Genomic DNA, 7,520 nt, shown 5'->3' with positions numbered 1-7,520 from the left:
AAACGCTATGTTTTGGTGATTGTTGATTATTTCACTGGTTGGCCAGAAGCATATCCTGTCGGCCGAGAGGATAGTACGGCTGTGATCAAGTGTTTAATCAATCAATACATACCACATTACGGATTCCCTCGCCGTATCAGATCTGACAATGCCACCCATTTTAAAAATGAACATTTGAAAATTGTTGAACAGGCTCTAGGCCTCACACATGCGTATGGTGAAGTTTACCATGCCGCTAGCCAAGGTAAGGTTGAACGTTTGAACCTGACGATTAAACTCAAATTGGCTAAAATCTGTGCACAGACTAAAATGAACTGGTTGTCAGCTTTACCCATTGCTCTCATGTCTATTTGTTCTTCTGTCAACAGGATCTCAAGCTTTACACCTTTTGAATTACTTACAGGTCGTCAATTTCCAGGACCAACCACGGCGTTGAGAGAGGACACAGTGCAGCCATTGTCACATACTGTGTATTTTGATAAACTAACAGCTCTGATTCGAACCTTTTCCCATCAGGTAACTCCTGTACCAGCGCAACCCGAGGAACTGCCATCACCAGTCACAACAGACTGGGTCAGGATCAGAAAATTCAGCAGAAACTGGAATGAACCACGGTGGTCTCAATCTATACGTGTGACAGCTCGCACCTCACATTGTGTGCAACTCCAAGGCAAAGGAGACACTTGGTTCCATTTAACATCCTGTGTAGCTTGTGACCCCCTTCTAGGTCTCTTGCTGACACTGGTTTGGACCTGAGGACTCAGGTCCAAGAGAGGGAGGATACACAGAGTGCGAACGGTAACACAGACACTGAAATTGCTATTGAACAACACCAACAGCTCCAAATTATACACAAAACAGGTGACATTTTCACAAGTCCATACACAGAACCATTAGCTCACTGTGTAAGTGCTGATTGTGCATACGGGGCAGGTATTGCAAAACAGTTCAAGGAGAAATTTGGAGTGGAAAAAGTAAGGTGTCAAAATAAAAAACCGGGTGAGTGTGCAGTAACCCGGGAAAGAGACAGCACTGTGTTTCACCTAATAACCAAAGAACAATGTACTGATTTACCAACATATGACTGTTTCACAGAGAGCCTAAAACACATGAGAGATTGGTGTGTGGCTAATAGAGTAAGAAGTGTCTCAGTACCCCGGCTGGGGTGTGGCATAGATAAACTAGACTTCAAGAAAGTACAAAAGATTCTGTGTGAAGTGTTCACGGACGTGGACATACAAATAACCATTTATTCCTTATAATCAAGTTTTCATTATTGTGTGATTTCATTAAGTTTTCATTATTGTGTGACTTTGAGTGTTTTTCAATGTTTTTCAATTTTCAGGTTTAATAGTGTATTTTTAAGAAGTGTTTTCTTACAGGTTTTAAGGTATTAAGTTTTTAAGAAGTGTTGATTTTGTAAAGATAACAAGACATTACTAGAGAGGGTGAATACAACAGCAACAAGATGAAACTGTGGGAAAATTGGAAATTGTTATGTGTATTAGGAATAATTGCAGGAACCATCGTAGGGATAATATTTGGAATACAAAACAGTCAAGAAGGCAATAGACCTGTGGATGTTGTTGTATTCCCTGTATTAGATCACTGTGCAATAGATTAATTGTTACAGCTATTGAAAAGAAAGAATCTCCACCCCCATACAGTATGCCTTTGTTATCAAGTGATCTAGCAGAAGATGAAGGAGAAGATGATGTGTGACCTCTTACGAGGTCAAGAGAGGGAATTGTGGAAATATTATTCAGTTAGAAGTATGATTTAATTACCAATATAATCAATAAGTGTTTTCTTTCATTAAATCATTAAGCTGTGTGCTTTTCGTGTGCTTTCTGTTTCGCTCAGTGGGGTTGCTGTTCATCAGGGAACAGAGAAAGTTGGGTTGAGTCATAAAATTATCTAGATAAACACACACACACAAAGAGTTATAATAGAAAAGAAATAATATGAATTAATCTCACACATATGTTTTAAGTATAATCATGAGTTGTTGATGTGTTTTAATGAATCATAGGATTAAGAAACAACCTCATAATTAAAAACATTAGATGATTTGAGTGTTTTCTTTTTACTGGAAAAGACATGTTGGAAACTCGTTGGTTATATTTATCGGCGCCACAGACTGTTTTTAGGAGACCACTCCTTGGGGGAGGGTGTCCCTGGAGAACATTCCTCAATACTAGCGACTGACCACAGGATGTATGTTTTGAGAAGGTTTTATTTTTCAGGAACTAAGCAGATAAACGTGGCGTATGGTGATTGGTGGAAAGAGAACAACACTCCTTAAAAGGCAAAGGCGGAGTCAGAAGATAGAACGACGTCACATACTTTATAAATATGGGTGTTTTGAATATTTTGGGTGGTTGTTGGCTTGTGGTGGAGTGAGGAGATCATCTGACAACCCAAAGCTTTGTTACCTTTTTACATCTGATAATAAAACCTTATATTACTTTTGAGCAAATTGTCTCTTCAAATTTTTGAGCATGCAGGACTGCCTTTAAAGTCCAACATTATGCATATGTAACGGAGACAAGCTAGTGTGAGCTGTGCAGGTAAACCTCACTCACCGAATTCAGAGCGATTGTTGCTAGTGTCCGTGCTTTCCTTGTTAGAGAGCCTGCTCCCTGTGCTGGACTGATCAATCCCGCTCGGGGCAGGTTTTGACATGTACAAATACATAACATCATTTTTATACAAAAGGTGAGTTGAAATAAAAATATCAGATGCGAAAGGTAGAAAACATAAAATAAAGCAATATAGAGGTACGGATTATACTGTAAATGTCATGTCAGCCATTTTGCATACAAGGCTATATTAAAATATCTTATTTAGAACCACTTTACTGGTTACATTGACACTGCGTGCTGTTTTTTACTGGTTTCAATTTTGTGAACTGCAAAGTGTGTTCATGGCACTGTGACGACCCCATGCCATTTATTAAAAAAAAACCAAGACACACACAAAACACAACAAACCATTATGTGTGTCTCTATAGGCTTTGAGCAGATGGTGACAAAAAACTTTCTCTTTAACGTTTATCTAAATAATAATAATAATCAAATATTCGATTTATGAGCCTAAATATTAAAATACAGTATTATTGAGAGAACAATCAGTTTTAAACAAACAATGAGAAGGTAATTAGAAACATTTTTATTTAAAATAAAAATGTTTACTTTATTTATTTACATTTCTATTTATGTTAATCACAATTCATGTTATATTAAAATGAAATATGAATTTTGCTTTAAAATATATTTTCAGAAATTATAATTATAAATTTTGTATTGGAGGGGCTCAATCAAAAATCTTGCCTTGGGAACCAACAGAGGCTGGGCCGGCCCTGAGACTAAAGTATGACAAAAATGTCCTTTTTCCTTTTTTTTACATTTTTGAGTGTCCTGTTCCTTTAATTGTGAAGATGTCTTGCTATTGTTCTTATTCTTATTGTTACAAGAGCGGTCACACTTCAAGTGTTTGACCAGGTCCAGTGATCCCTTCACCTCAAACCCGTTTGGGGAATTATCAGATAATCAAAAGTGCTGGCTTATATGGATACTGTTACCCCAATGTGATGTGATGCATTCAAGCGTGGATTAGCCTTTCCCCTTTTTCTATCGACAGCGCTGTGCCTCGTCTGAATTTTAAATGGCTTTTGGGGGTGAAAAAAACATGTGCGTTCAGTCAGGCGCTCCCAAATCTGTTTGACTGAGGTTATGTAACAGCAGAGCCCAGACATGCCCGGAAGAGAGTTAAATCGGGCACGATGCGCTTACGCTCACATTGCCTCTCAATGCAAATGCTTGAAGAAAGGTGCATCAGTGATACACATGGATGCTTTGACAGCAAAACGCAGAGGTTTGCTTATGTGTGTGCGTGTTTGGGTGTTGCATTTCAGACATGTGTACTGCTTGTGTCAGGGTTTAGAGCTTTTACCATGAGGTTGTACAGTAGAAGACTGGTGAAATCTTTCATGTAAATGATCTTTGACACTAAGGATGTGAATCAGCAGGGTCCAAGCCAGATTATATTATACAAATAAGAAAAAATATAGTGATTGTTTTTGTTTAGTGTGTGTATCTTTTCCTGCTTGTTTTTCATTCATATGCATCAAACCTCAGTGCTCAGTGCAACTTACAGTAGGTTGATGTGAAATTGGATTCTGGCCGAACAGAAATACAGAGGGCATTGACCTCATGCTACAGTATGTTTTGCCTTTCCACAAACTTACTCAAAATATTGATCAATCCTTTCACCCAAAAATGTAAAATGTCAAAATATTGATTCTTGACAACAGAATATCATATTTTAATATTAAAATGCTTAAAAGCTGCAATCTGTAACTTGCATATATGGCGCCATCTCAGTTTGAAACCTAAATTGCAGGTTACTTCATGTACCTATCTTTGTGTGTTGAGTCAAATGAAGTCAATCAGACATTTTTTTTGTAGAATCCGACTTAAATTATAAATCCTTAATAAGGAGACCGTTTTGAACATTGATCTTTTATGCGGTTGCTCAATAACTGATTTATCAATAATTAATAATATTGTTCATTTTTTAACAAAAAAGTTTGCATTGCAGCTCTAATGTCTTTTTTGCCACCATAAGAAAAAATATATTCTTGTCTACAATAAAAAAAGAAACAAGATCGAGGATTGAAATTGTTTATAGATTCTATACTGCACAATATTCACAGCACACCAGAATAACTAGGCATGTTACAGACTGGGAAAACCAAGTCCAAAGCTGTAATGTGGTCTTACACCTTGTCTACACCGGATGCGACCGGCGGGACGCGACACGACAAAAGACAATATAATTTGACATTTTGTCCACACTGGATGCGGCGCGACGGTGTAGACACGTGTTTTTCAAAGGTCAAATCTGCAGTAAGCATTATGAAAGGTACTGTACAGTACCTGTCATGCACTGTACATTTCCAGTGTAGCCTCAGAGAACACGTTTGTTAACTTCACACACCAATGCTTTTGAAGGACAGACTGAACGCTGGGGGATTTTAGAGCTACCGGGCAGCCCACCAGGACCCACACCTAATTACAGCGCTTGTCTTTGGCAAATACTCTTGTATGACATGTTGAATCTCAAGCTACTCATTCTTTTAAGCAGGAAGACAATATGTGTTTGTCCACCCCTGTTCTTGTTGAGCCAAAGGGAGAGCTCAGCAGAGCGGGTTGATCAATTCTAGACGCCCTGCTTGGACATGATGCAGAAATAGGGGTTTCCATGGACAGCAGGCTGCGGTCCGTGCGTCATAGGTTGTGTATATCATATAGTAGTACAATGTACTGATAAATAACTGCAGCCTGACCGGCACTGTGATGTATGCATTTAATATCTCAATCTTGACATAGTGTTCCTCAGTCTGGGTTATTTACGAGAGGGTGTCGTGCAAAGAGAAACGCATAGCCAGCGAGCCAGGTGTGCCAACATTGTACTTGATGTGTTTGTTTGTGTATTTATGTTTGTGTAAGATTCACTCAGTTCTGTTTTGACCCAACATCTAGACAGACGGACAGACAGTCATTGAGACAGACAGATAGCCCAGTGCAGCCCAGTCATCTTTGACAGACTCATAAATATGGGCTCGGAGAGATGGCAGCAAACTCAATTTGTTTTCAGAGCAGAAACCTTCAAACCACCTCTCATGTCAGCACACGGGGAAGGATTATGGGTTTTTTTCCTCATTCCCTTCCCTAAAGCCCGGCTCTGTCTTTCTGCTGCCTGCATCCACTCATATGTGATCAGGGTAGCAGGCATTGCTGCATAAAACCCCGTTTTCCTGTTTCAGTTTGCATTATTTATTTGAATTTATTATACAAAACAAATGCAGTGGATGGTGCATTTTAATGTTTAATAACTATAAATGGAGTGTTTGGTCACAAGTTGGGAAATGTGCACGTTTGTGATTGGATTTAAAGGCACAATATATAAAAATTTTGCATTTAAAAATCCAAAAACCATTAGCACTGTCTTATATTTTGATCACTTGTTTACATACAATATCATAAATATTTTTAACAATGTTTGAGAGAAATCGGCAGTTTTAACCAGTCCTACAATTCCCATAATTCCACGCTCCTTCACAGCACCTATTGTTTTGTGACCTCTAGCTCCATCTTTTTTAAGGAATATTTCACCCAAATGTGAAAATTCTCCCATAATTTACTCACCCATATGCCATCCCGGCTGTATAGCACTTCCATTCTTCACATGAACACACATGATTGATACGTTGTATAGCCATTAAAAGTGATACTTCACCCAAACATAAAAATTCTGTCATCATTTACCCGCCTTCCTGTCATTTTAAACCTGTAAGACATTCTTTCTTCCGCAGAACACAATAGAAGATATTTTGAAGAATGTTGTTAACTGGACCCCATTCACTTGCATTGGTTTTGTGTCCATACAATAGAAGTGAATCGGGTCCGGTGCTGTTCGGTAACCAACTTTCGTCAAAATATCATCTTTTGTGTTCTGCGGAAGAAAGAAAGTCATAAAGGTTTGAAGCGACAAGAGGGGGAGTAAATGAGTAAATCTTTTTTTGGGTGAACTATCATTTTAAGCATGAAATGGATCAATCATAAATATTGTGGCACGATAACATCAAATCTCTCATTGGTTCTTGTCTGTAACTAGGAAGGAGACATGAAAGAGCCAATGAGATTTAAAATGATTTTCATTTAAAATGATGTTTGTGTTCAACTAAGAAAAGGCAGTCATATACACCCAGGATGGCAGGGGGTGAGTAAATTAAAAGATTATACAATAATGCATATATTTAATGCACTCTAACTTTTAATTCTATTCTGTGAGATTGCTCAAAATGTACAGTATATGAATCTTTTGAGACAATTGAAACCGTATAGACCATACACAAAAAAGCAAGTTTTTGTATAGTGTTGGGGTGTTATGATAAATGGTCTATGATATAGACCATATAAAGACTTCACATGTTAGTCCGTATCGGTTGTCATATGCCAATCATGACATTGCTCTCATACAGTAACCTTTTATACTCTTTAGTATGTATAGAGATCTGAAAGTGTGTGTAATCTGGATAATGTAACAAGGGGCAAGTGAGATCACAAGACTTAGGTCATCTGTGCCACTCAAGAACGATTTTCAGCCTTTTATCCTACAGTTACGCAATCCTTCTGCGAGGAGACAAAAGAGGGAGTTTTTCTCTGGCAGTTAAGTTAAATTCACGTTCCTTTTTCATTCACGTTCTAATGGCTTAAATGATTTTTGTTCTTAAGTAAATCTATCATGTTTTTAGGACAAAACTAAAATATATATGATAAAAAAATTGCATCATTGGATCTGCAGTAGGCCAAGTGCAGTATTGCATTACAACACACTGTACTGTATCTCATTCTCAACAGAAGGTCCGTCAGACGAAAGTTATTCGCTGATTGAATACACGCTTCAGGCAATTCACCTGTACCGCGATAGCCAGAGTGAATTCATAATATCAC

The sequence above is a fragment of the Triplophysa rosa genome, linkage group LG15, assembly GCF_024868665.1.
Source record: "Triplophysa rosa linkage group LG15, Trosa_1v2, whole genome shotgun sequence".
In the NCBI taxonomy this organism is placed as follows: Eukaryota; Metazoa; Chordata; class Actinopteri; order Cypriniformes; family Nemacheilidae; genus Triplophysa; species Triplophysa rosa.
This window is presented reverse-complemented; position numbering follows the sequence as displayed.